Source organism: Sorghum bicolor, chromosome 4 (assembly GCF_000003195.3).
Source record: "Sorghum bicolor cultivar BTx623 chromosome 4, Sorghum_bicolor_NCBIv3, whole genome shotgun sequence".
Lineage (NCBI taxonomy): Eukaryota > Viridiplantae > Streptophyta > Magnoliopsida > Poales > Poaceae > Sorghum > Sorghum bicolor.
The window spans coordinates 53,809,341-53,822,391 of record NC_012873.2 but is presented as its reverse complement, the minus strand read 5'-3'; the positions used below and the strand labels follow the sequence as shown (position 1 = coordinate 53,822,391).

The window sequence follows — 13,051 nt, the reverse complement described above, 5'->3', positions numbered from 1 at the left end:
CGGATACCGAATCGGCGACTGCGGCTCTATGCCCTGTGACAGCCATTGGCTGGCCACCATGGATGGTGGCGGTGGTGGGCACGGGCCGTCGCCGTGGAGCGGGCACCGAGGCCGGGATGGAGCCGGCAAGGCGAGGACCGGCGCTGGAGGCGCTGGTGGAGTCGGTGCCCTTGACGGTGGCGCCGCGGGCGGAGCCGCGGATGGCGCCGCGGGCGAAGCCGTGGACGACACCACCGAACGCCGTGACGGAGGGCCGACGTTTGCATGTCGGTTTCCCTCGAAACGGCGTCGTACAGGAAAACGCCCGGGGTTCCTGTTGAGATCACGACGTTCGCCCCGAAAGCGATAGCCGCGAGCCTCTCCAAGGAGTTCCCGGATGTCCTCCAGTAGTTCCGCCTGAAGGCGGTTGTTGCCGAAGTGTGTGCCCAATGTCCGGGCACGGTTCATCGCCATCCAGACGATTTGGAGGATGAGAGAAGCAATTGAGGCAGGATTACGGCGAGGGAAAGGCATGATTCTACCTTGGGGTGATGCCCTGGGCGAAGGTCGATCCCTCGACGATGTTCTATCCAACCGAGCTATTCCCCTCTGGGGTAGGGGAGAGCGATGTGCTGATAACGTGTTACGAGTAGAATGCAAGAGTACGAGAACAGAGAGGAATAGAATGAACTCGGGGTGTCTCTTTATTCATTGATCACAGGTATTTATACAGTCGGGGGGGGGGGGGAGAGGAAACTCTCGCCCCAAGTAAACTCGAGCCCACGATGAGTCGTGGGTGATATCACGGAGGTGGAACCGGTCTCGGAGTCATGGGTGATATCACGTAGGCGGTCGTGGGGGGATGTCGTAGTTAGGATAGATCTCCCGTAAGGGGATCCGAGGAGATGAGATCACCCCGGATAAAATATCCGTAACAAAAACTTTTTGAAATTCGCTACTGTAGCACTTTCGTTTGTTTGTGACAAAATTGTTCAATTATAGACTAACTATTGTCAAAAGATTCGTCTCGAGATTTGCAGACAAACTGTGTAATTAGTTTTTATTTTCGATTATATTTAGTGTTTCATGCATGTGCCGCAAGATTCGATGTGATGGAGAATCTTGAAAACTTTTTGGATTTTGGTGGTGAACTGGGCCTTGTTTAGTTCACACCAGAAACTAAAAAGTTTTCAAGATTCCTCATTACATCGAATCTTGCGGCACATGCATGAAGCATTAAATATAGATAAAAACAAAAACTAATTACACAATTTACCTGCAAATCGCGAATGAATCTTTTGACTCTAATTAATCTATAATTGGACAATATTTACTACAAACAAACGAAAGATCTAAAAACTTTTTACATCTAACAAGTCCTAAACAAGACCTCACTCGAGTGCATTCTTTCACATCACAGGTCCATTTCGGATGATCGGTGGAAGCACGGCTCGACCGTGGTCTTTGCTGTCGTCCTGCGTACACCATTGACCACTGAGGTCAAGTCTACCAGTCTACTCCTTTGTCTATTCAAAATATCGTTTTTGATTTTTAGATCTCTTATTTAACTGTTTATCTTATTCTATTTTTTATACAAATAGTAAAATAAATAATCATTATTAAAGTATTTTTATTGACAAAACAAGCCATACAAAGTAAATAATATTTATACAAAATTTAAATAAGATGAGCAGTTAAACAAGAAGTCTGAAAGTCAAAAACAACATTTTTAATAGGATTGAGAGAGTACCTGAATCAAGAAAAAAAACTGTTCAATGGAATCCATTTGATGTCCTTCCCTAATGCGACGCCTGCCACTCACCAAGTACTCCCTCCGTCCCAAAATAACTATCGTTTTGGTTTCTATGTTGCAAGTTTGACTAGATTTATAAAAAATACATGCAACATTGTATCTCCAAATAAATTTGTTAAAACTAGATTCAAAGATCTTTTCAATGATACTTAGTCAAAGTTATTTTTCGGAAAACGAGAATGACAATTATTTTGGGATGGTTTGAGCTATTTGGTTCTAGGCCACGTCCGGCAAAAATTAGCACCACACCTCTGTGGCGAAAAACAAGTGTGCAGATGTTAGTAGCCGCCAAAGGTTATGTATGAACTAAGCACTGGCCTAATAAATGGTGGTGGGCTATAGCTATGGCGAGGTGGAGTGTGGCCACTGCATCCACGGTTTTTTTTTTTTTTTTGACGAGATGCATCCATAGCTGAGGGGCTATCTTATCCCACATGTTGAGTATGTAGAAAATACTGAAGACCTTTGCCAATTGCCCAAACAAAAGAACGAAACAGATGATCAGAAAGGATATAAAGCATATTCTGAAAGCAAGAAGGGTCGCGAATTTTAAGAAAAAAAAAACAGTTGACTGCTAAAGCACAAAAGAGCAGAAGAAGTCCAATTACGAACTTCTTCCTAAAGCATTATGAATATTTTTTTAAGAAAAAAAAACAATTGATACAAAAGAATAGCAGAAATCTAACACAACAAAACAACTGCCTTAACTAAGGTGCTGAAATTAAAATAGGAATACTGATCTACGAATAAGAAAATGGTAATGTTGTAACTCATACGTTCGGGTCGCATGCCCTGAGTCTGCACGCCAACCTCCGCGTGTCGCCGCTCCCACATGACCTTATGCCCACGCCTCACCAGAGACGGAGATGACGATGGCAGTAGCCTCCCTCTCTAGCCTCTTCTCCTTTTTTTCCAACTCCGGCGGGTTTAGAAGGGATTTTGAGGGGAGGCAGGCTAGTCAGACGGTTAGGATGGCGGAAGGGCGGCGTTAGGGTCTTGGCAACAGTGGAGGCGATTGTGCTAGGTCGGGATGGTGCATCGTGGCGGTGCTCATTGGTGAGCATGGCCATGGCATGGCAGCAATGGGAGTGGGGGAGCGGGAAAGAAAAAGGCCGCCGCAGACGCGGTAGGGTCTCGCTGGAGCTCCGCCGCCACGGTCGATGGAGCTCCGGTGAGACCATACCGTGCTGCAGCGAGGCGGTGGGTAACGAGGGGGCAAGGGAGAGGGCGAGGACAAGGAGGAGGACGGGTCGAGGACAAGAAGAAGAGCGAGGATCACTGTAAGCGCGAGGAAGAAGGACGCGGGAAAGAGCACGCCCGTCCGATCGTTTAGGCGCTAGCCACACAGATAAAACAAATCATCATGTGTCTTATACATTCACTAGACTAAAACAAATTAGGGATAATATACAATCCATCAATAAAAACTAGAAACAGAGATGATATACTAGAAGCCTGGCCAACACTAGTAGAGAGCACACTACAGGAAAGCTAAGGCCCTATTTGGTTCATCGCGGTAAACTTTAACTTCCATCACATTAAATATTTGGACACATATATGAAGTATTAAATCTATGATTGAACACTAGTTGTCAAATAAAATAAAAATGTTATAGTACCCGCTCCAATCAAACATGCCCTAAGCTATAGGAGCTATACAAAACAAAAATGAGAGGACAAACATTAACTACCTGACTAAACAATTATACCAGGATAAAGCAATGATCCAAAGCAAGCAATTACTGTAGCAAGGAAATGACGATTCACAAATCTGATTGCTAAAACCGTGTTTGTGCTTTACCCGCTCTGCAACTGCTGTTTTCCTGCTACTGCTGTTTGACGAGATTGCAGCTATTGAACTCCTGCCACTCCTAATGACCAAAACACTCTGCTGGTTTCACCGGGTTGCTGACAAACTTGTTGTCTAGGAGTACTCAAGTAGCAGTTATCTGCCAACCAGCCAGAGGAACCACACACCCTAGTTCACTAAAAGAAATTTTTTAGTTACTGTAGCACATTTATAACTACAGTAATTAGTATCTAATTATAAACTAATTAAGTTTAAAAAATTCGTCTAGTAAATATATGTAAACTGTACAATTAATTATTTTTTAATTTAATCTATATTTATGCTTCATGTTGTGTCTAAATATTCAATGTGATGAGACGAAAAGTTTTTGGATGGAAACTAAACAAGGCTTTATATAGAAGTTTCAATTCGGAACAGTACACAAGATCAGCTCCTGAATTCACCACAAAGAATCAAACGAGTAACAGATAGGAAAATTAGATAAGCACGATCTATAGGTAACTATTGCTGGGAAGAAATCACGACTGCTGAAATTAATAAAAGGGTGCTGCTTAATTTGCTATTGCTGTGTATCTGAAAACTGTTGTTTCAGAAGCACAATATAGTACACAGGCTTCCAACAGAAGTTCTCCAAAATTCATCAGAACAGGTCAAACTAAATTTTACTGTAACAAAACTCTGAAAACAAGCGTAACTCAATTTGGAGAGGCCTTTCTAACAAGATCCACCCAGAAAATTGAAGCTTTCTTCCAAATTTTAGAAATTCAGGAAACCAAAAGAAAAAAGGGGAATTTTGGGGAAAACTCAAAACCCATGGCGCTCAAGTGAGGATTTATTAGGCAAACATCCTAGGATTGCTCAGCCATCTGTCATGTCATTAAACTGTTTTGCCCTGAAAAATATGACACAAATCAGCCAAACGTGAAGAACTTAAAATCATCATAAATAGCCCGAAATTCTAGAAAAAGAAAAAGAGAAACGCAAGAACAAGCGGATAGAGAACAAATTTGACTCGATTCAAAGCGACATGGATATGGGTTGCATACTTGCATCACAAATTCATCTACAAGAACATGGCTTGCCACCTCCCTTCATCCTCACACTAAAAAGTGAAAAAACCTAGAGCAAGAGGTGCTCAACTCTCTCTACTCCCCCCTCTCTCTCTTTAAGCACTTACTAACTAACCTAGTACAGAAAATGATTAGAGTTCAAGAGAGATTCAAGATCCGCGCTTGACTTGGTCTCTTGATCCCACCTTGACTTTGACCAAACATAGCCTTCATCCCAACCAGGCATCCACACATCTCTTGTCGCCCTTCACCGTCCATGATACACCGACATGAACCTTGCTTGACGTTCACCATCGCAATCAACCACCAAGTCTACCGTAAGGATTTACCGTCCATGCATGACAATCACTCATCGTATATAATGACAAGGACACATCTTAACCTTGTCATCCCACTTTTGTAGAGCGTTTGGTAAATGATAAAAATAATCTCACATGACAAAGCACAATGTATACATGATTATATATCAGACGTCCGCGTCGACGTCGGCGGTCGCCCGTGCCCGGAGCCTGGCGGAGACGACAGTGGCGGCCATGGACAGCACCATCCCGACGAGGAGGAAGACAACGGGGACGATCGCCTTGTTGTAGTAGTCGATGAGATCGTCCTTTGTTCTGGTATCGTCCCATCTCACATGGTGGACGTACCGCAAGGCGTCGTCGGTGGCGCCGAACCCCGCGCCGACGCCGCTGGCCAGCAGGGCGGTCACCACCTGCATATGCGCCACACACATTCATGTAGTCAGATACGTATACGTAACAATCATATCACGCACACGTACGCATGCTGCATGCATGCATAAGCAGTTAAGCAGAGCAGCAGTGCGTCGTCGTATGTACCACGTCGGCGCACAGGCTGTGATGTCGAGGATGAGGCCGCTGGGCGTCATCCGGTTGCTCTTGCAGAGGAGGTAGACGGCGACGGGGATCTGCAGCACGCCGGCGGCGGCCATCGCCATCACCGACCGTGTACCTTCTCAGTTTATTTGGAGATCACACGCACATGAACATATATATACGACGACGACACGGAACAAAATCAAATCAAATCAAATAAAAAATGAAACCGTACGTTTCAGCGTCGACACAGACGGATCGAACAAATGTGGGAGTAATACGCGAGACGGCGAGAGGAGAGGGCACGTACGAGTAGCTCTGCAGCTTGTAGAAGTCAGTGTCGTAATCGCGCTTGGTGTGGTTGTGGACCGTGAGGGGCACGCTCACGGCCAGGACGGCGATCATGAGCAGCCGCGCACCCATGCCGCCGGCGATCCACGCCTTCCGCGACAGCGCCATCGATCAGCTGCCTGCACCCTGCAGCTCTCTCTCTTTCTCTCCTTAGCCGCGAGCTAGCTAGCTAGGGACGACGGCGGCGACACCACGCCTCCATGTAGTGCGTGCGTGCGTGCGTGCGTATTTGTAGTGCAATGCAGGGAACGACGACCGAGGTGTAGTGTAAGTTTCTGGGAAGCAGGCAATCAGCAGCTAGCCAGCTGGTCGGGATATATGCCCGTCGTCGAAGCGTCGGCACTCACAATACAAGATTTTATTGTAGAGTCCAAGATAATTAATTACATATTATTTATAGTAGTTTACTGATGTGACAGTATATTTATTGAAGAAAGAGGTAGAAAAAACAATACTCCAAGTCTTATTTAGACTCTAAAGGCACTCACAATGCAAACTCTATCATAGAGTAAGTTATTTATTACCTCGAACAATGTGGACTTAGAGTCTAAATAAGACTTGAAGTCTTATTTTTTCTATCTCTTTCTTTAATAAATATGCTGCCACATCATCAAAATACCATAATAATATGTAATTAATTGTCTTAGACACTGTGATAGAGTATTGCATTGTGAGTGCCCTAAGTCCATATTGTTTGAGGTAATAAATAACTTTAGACTCTATAATAGAGTCTGCTTTGTGAGTGTCCTTAGGGCACTCACAATGCAAGACTCTATCACAGAGTCCAAGATACTTAATTACATATTATTTATGATATTTTGCTGATGTGGCAGCATATTTATTGAAGAAAGAGGTAGAAAAAACAATACTCCAAGTCTTATTTAGACTCCAAGTCCACATTGTTGGAGGTAATAAATGACTTTAGACTCCATGATAGAGTCTGCATTGTGAGTGCCCTAGTTCGAGGTAATAAAGAACTTTAGACTCTATGATAGAGTCTAAAGTCATTTATTACCTCCAACAATGTGGACTTGGAGTCTAAATAAGACTTGGAGTCTTATTTTTTCTACCTCTTTCTTCAATAAATATGGTGCCACATCAGCAAAATATCATAAATAATATGTAATTAATTGTCTTGGACTCCATGATAGAGTCTTGCATTGGGAGTGCCCTTAGTGCTTGTCTTTGCTCACAACGTCGTGTCGATGGGGACGCCCTATGTGTAGTATATCCGCCACAACTGTCACCGGCCGGAAACAATGCAAGGTGCCTAGCTATGACGCTCGAGCTGAGCACATACTTGCTTCCTTAGTTCCAACGCCGTCCGGCGCTAGCTGCAAATAAAAACGACGGACACGGCATTCGATCTGCGAGGAAACATAAGGGCCTGTTTAGCGCACCCTGAAAAGTTTTTTTTTATGTAACTATAACAATTAGTGCCGGGCTTTGTTGTGGTACCTTCAAATAACGATTGTGAGCTGTTTATTTGTTTTGATCGGACGATTATGATCACATACCTCATAGAAAGTAATAGATGAAATATATGTTTATTTTATTTTTTATTTATAAAAAGAGAAAGTAATAGATGGAATATATATTTATTTTATTTTTTATTTGTAAAATACAATAAAATAGGAAAGTTTTAGATATAAAAATCTTTTTTTAGATTTAATTGATGCATGAGGACCTGACGGGGTATGAGAAAATCTATATTATTTTGCAACTTTTAGACTTGATATATTTTGATTAATTATTTCGAGTGGTGATTGACAGTTTGTAGCGCAGCAGCAGTTCTGTGGAACTTGTGGCTGCATGTCAGCATCACTAAAAGCAGGTAGGCAAGCAAGCAGGTCATCATCAACATTTAGTAAAGGTGCAGTTTTAATCCAGTCCTCGTATTTGTGAAATGTCCCTTTTGTTGGTTCAGTGTATTTGCTAGCATGGTTGGTTAGAGAGGCAAAAATAAAATAGAAAGCAGAGTAAGGTTATATTACAGAGAAAATGAGTCCATCATTATTTATGTTGTCGAGGAATTACAGTTTACAGAAAGAAGCAAGAGACACTGCATAGGAAGGTCCAAGATGCAGCCTGCAGAATCGAAAGGTATGTACTGCCTCGAGTAACTGCAGGTTATTTTGTGTTGTCTAGGAACTACAGTTTTCTATGTTCAGTAAATCTTCATCATTGATAGTTGTTGTTACTACTATCTATTCTCTCCCTTAGCTGTCAGGTTACTTAGTTTCAAAAACTTGGTGTTAAATAGGCAGTTTAGTGTGTTGTTTATGGGAGCAGACTTTTAGAGCTACAGTTTAGTAAATAATCTGAATTTCAGTTCATATCACAGAGAAGCTTGCTGTGTAGGGTATTCTTCCTAATGCAGCATTTGTTGCAAGCCATCTGAATTCTGCTAAATCTTGTGTTTGGTTTTTTGATTTTTCAGGGCTACCAAACTTAGAGCACACTAAACTGGAAGCAGAACTACAAGCAGGGAAGAGGGCAAATGCATTTATTTGTTGGAACCTATCTTTTGTTGTTTCTGATGCTTAAAGAAACTTTATATAATGGTGGATGAAAACTTGTATGTGATGCTAGACGAAAACTTGTATGTAACTTGAGACTTAGTATCTGATTTGATGCAAGACAAAAAAAACATGAGATGTTGTATGTAACAATGTGCTTGATTAATTAAGTTGTCTCATTTGTGTTTACAAAATTACATCTTCGATTTTGGCCCACTAATTTAATAAATGGGCTAGTATGGTTATGTGATGTGACAATTTACCTATGACGGTTATTTTTCATCATGGAAAATAGGTTTAGGCTGGGCTATCTAGGCCTTAGGCTTTATAGTGACGGTCTAAGATCGTTACAGATTCTGTAAGTCTGTGATGGTTTTTAGAAAACCGTCACAGAGGTCAATTCATAACGCTCAATCCGTGACGATATCTGAAACCATCATAAATGATGTATTGTGACGGTTTTTTGATGATCTGTGACAAAAATTTTGTCATAGATTAACATGATTCTTGTAGTGTTACCATGTAATTTTGATCGGACACTTGAATTTGCTTGTTTATGATTTGCATGTGTGCGTGATCGATTTAGTGATTAGCGTGTGGGTGTGTGCTAGCGTGAGTGTTGTGATGACGTACATGATGTATGTGGCATGTCACGCCCGAAGTATTGTCACCGTTTGCAACTTTTGGTGTCATGTTAGGGAGATTATGATTGCATATGGGCCCGTGTGGTACATGATTACGTACGTGATTTAGATGTGATTAATGTTACATATCTATTTATATTTATTTTTTTTATAAAATTTAAAGTCTATAATTTATTTTATTGATAACCATGACATCTATGGTATCATATAGTTAATATCTACAATAATATGTAGCTTGGAGACATATAGGTGAACCTTATTCTTACTCTAATATTACATCTTAATATACCTTAGTATTATATTAAAACATGAGAAGTTTGTTGCTAAACTTTATTTTTTATTTAGATTAGGATTTCTATAAAATATGATAGATTATAAACACATGAGCTTATGAAGTGTTCATATGACATAACAACACATCGTGCAAAGGTAGCAGAAGTATCTTTTTTTTTATTTTTACGTACTTAAATTGATTGTAAACTGTTTAGCAAGCATAAATCTATGTAAATTAGTAAATCGTTGAGATATGCAGAAATGATGCTAAAACTTTTACCACAAATCAAGCATCACATTAAATAGGCTACCATAAAGTTAACATAATAATTGGAGCAAGATAACTACAATTTTAATTTTACAATAAAAAACATAGGCAAACATCTCCAGCAAAAAATATACTAAAATTTGTGATATTTTTTATTTACTGCATGGATCTACATATGTGAAGCTGAACAAAATTAGAATTACAGATTTATCAGCAACAGGACAGGAGTACTAGATTATTGAAAGAAACATAATTTAGTCTCATAATATAACAACTAGAATTTAGTGCTATCATTAAACTATAGCTAGCTAGGATGGCATCTCAGCTCCTCGACTAAAAAACAAGAGGAATAACTTAATCACACAATTACACATATATCATGCAGCCCTGTTAACAAAGTTCTGAGGCAATAAGAGGAGGGAGCCATCAGTTTCGCTTCAACTGCTGGACTCCGTCTCCGGTCTTGATCACCACTAAGGAGGGCCAGGGCCATGCATTCTGATGGAACTACACAGGCTGATGGAGATCGAGTTTGCTTATAATCTTTCGCGCCTAGATCGAGCCGACCGGTCAGACGTAGGCGATGTCGTCGTCGTCGCTTGCTGCCCTGACCCGGAGCCTGGTGGAGACGACGGTGGCGCACACGGACAGGACCATGCCGATGAGGAGGAAGACGATGGCGATGACCCCCTTCTGGTAGTACTTGACCAGATCTTGCGTGACGTCTCCGTCTCCCCATCGCGAGCCATGCTTCTTGACGTACTCCACGACGTCGTCGGTGGCGCCGAAGCCCGCCCCCACGCCGCTGGCCAGCACCACCGTCACCACCTGCAGCAGCAGCATCATCTGTGAGTGTGACACGCACTTACGACGATCATCGCAAACAGTACTTCAAGCATGTTTATATTATTTGTTTGAGTTTATCAGCCGAATATACCAATTATTTAGCGGTGTTTTTTCTCACAATAAATCAACCAAAAATACTTTCTGCCAAGGCTTAGGAGTATATCTACGCGATCGAGAGCACTTACAATGTCGGCGTACATACTGACGTCGAGTATGAGGGAGCTGGACGTCATCCGCTTGCCCCTGCAGAGGAGGTAGACGGCGACGGGGATCTGCAGCACGCTGCCGGCCATCCCGACGACCGACGCGACCACCGCGTACGTGTAGCTCTGGAGATCGGTGTTGTAGCCGACGGCCTTGAAGTCGTAGCGGGTTCTGTTGGCGAACCTCGACTGCACGGCCATGGCCAGGACGCCGATCATCAGCAGCCGCGCAACCACGCCGGCGGCGATCCACGCCGGCCTCGACAGCGCCATCTCTCTCTGCTCGATCGATCTCTCCCTCTCGATCTCGCTGCCCTTGCCACGGACACGGGCCGCGCATGGTGTGTGTGTGTGTATTTGTAGTGTCGAGCACTCGAGCGAGGTGTCATCGACAGAGACAACTAATCGTTGGGGGGGCCTTGCGCTGCTGGAGCATTGCTCCTATCGATCAGGCCGCCAATCCGCTCCATCTGTCGCCAGGATGTAGCTTTTGCTTGCTTGCTCGACTGGGGATGATGCATATATATGCTTCCAAAACTGCGGACACGGCAAGGACGACGATGGTGCAAACAAAAATTCGGATCATTTCCATGCATGAAATACGAATAGCTAGCCATTGTCTCATCTTCCATCTAGCCTTTTCAAACGTTGCTTAATTTTAATTAATTATTATCCAGGTGGTCTATCATTTTTTATGGATCATCCTGTATGTTAGAGGTTTATGTTGGTTTTTTTTCCCTACCGTTTGATGATGTATGCACGTACGTAACATGCCAAGCCTCAAAGAACTATATTTCGAGGATTTTCAGTAGTTCCAAGGACCTGGTTTTAGATAAACACAACAAATACGCAGGAAAATGTCACATTTGCCCTCTGCTGACGACACTGCTCTTCTTCTGTGCCGTGGCTGAACAGGTGAAGGAAATCTTAACTCGATACATATACAAGCAGATGTACGTACAGGGCAGCTTATACTAATTATTAACCCGTCAAAGTGGTCCATTATTATGTTTAACCCGAAAACTCCAGTTGAGAACCAGGAGTATGTCAAACATGTCCTGGAAATAGAATTGGCCTCCTTTGACTTGCAATTTTTTTTCGAAAAATGTCCTTTTTTTACTGCAAACTACCTGCTCTGCACTCTGCAGTGGCGAATGATGAAAGACAAATATATTTTCAGTCATTATTGAAGGAACGACTAGCTAGGAAAAGTATAAATACAGAAAAGAACATGTCCACTGGAGCAAAGAAATCTTGATAATGAGCGTAAAATACAGAAAATGCCCTGTCCACTGGAGCACGATGAAGGATTATAATGAGCGTTATGCAAACTTACCCTGACATCAATTATGCGACGATCTAATTAGTAGCATCATCAAGGATTTCTGGTGGGGACTGGGGAATGGAAAATGAATGCTGTAGAGGTATTGCTAAACATACAGGTAAATGTTTTTTTTTTTGAGAAAAATAGATAAATCATAAATGGGTCACCAAAGTAATTGAACGGGTCATGGCCCTCTGGGCCGGCAAAAACGATTATAATTAAAAAAATTGAAGCGAATCCTAAAAAAACCGTGGTCGGCAGGATTCGAACCTGCGCGGGCAAAGCCCACATGATTTCTAGTCATGCCCGATAACCACTCCGGCACGACCACTTTGATATTAAAGTGGTCGTTAGTACTGTTTATATTCTAATAAATATTTAGATGTTAAGGCGGCACTAGCATGTAGATACGCGATGACTGCAAAAAGGGCCCAGGGCCGAGATTGGGGCCCAGATAAACAGCTGTTCTGCTTCTTGGGCTGGGCCTACTCTGGCCGCTTCCCGCCCCACCACCTCACCTCTTCTCTTCCTCCGCTCCGTTCCCCACCTGGCCACCTCCACCATTGGCGCGTCCACCGAAGCGGCCGGGTCGGTAGGTTCGCCTCCGCCGCACTCCGCCGCGGCCGACCAATGAGTCCATCCCGGCCTCGCCGCCTGGTCCCTCGTCCTCCTTACGCTAGGTACGCTTCTGCTCCTCGGTACAGTTATTTCAGTCAGGCGTGGCTTCGGCTTCAGGGAACGCGCGATGCTTCCCAGTCAGCCCGCCGGACAGGCGTGGCGCGCAATGGGGGTTCCGAGTTCTGATAGGGTAGGGTAGGTCGCTGTGCCACTCCGCTACGGCTACCTCGTTTGTGTCAGGGATCAAAACTGAAAAGGCTAGTGTTAGTGCCAAATCTCGCTTCAGCGATGTAACATCCTTTCTCTGGACATTCACGAGGATATATTGGCAGCCTAAGGATGGCTTTGCTTGGATTTTGGTGTAATATAAGATCACGTTCCCGGGTGTGTCTTCAGTTTGTCCAATTTCGTTTTGGCTAAACTATTGCTGAAACTACTGCTCTTGCTCCTGTGTGCGGTGAACATTTGCCTTATTCCACTGCACGTGCTTTACCCAC

At 43.3% G+C, this 13,051-nt stretch overlaps 1 non-coding gene across 1 annotated transcript; it reads right to left on the bottom strand.

Moving 5' to 3' along the window:
* Positions 12,186-12,267, bottom strand: TRNAS-AGA. Its single transcript has one exon. It is a non-coding gene; the product is annotated as a tRNA-Ser (tRNA).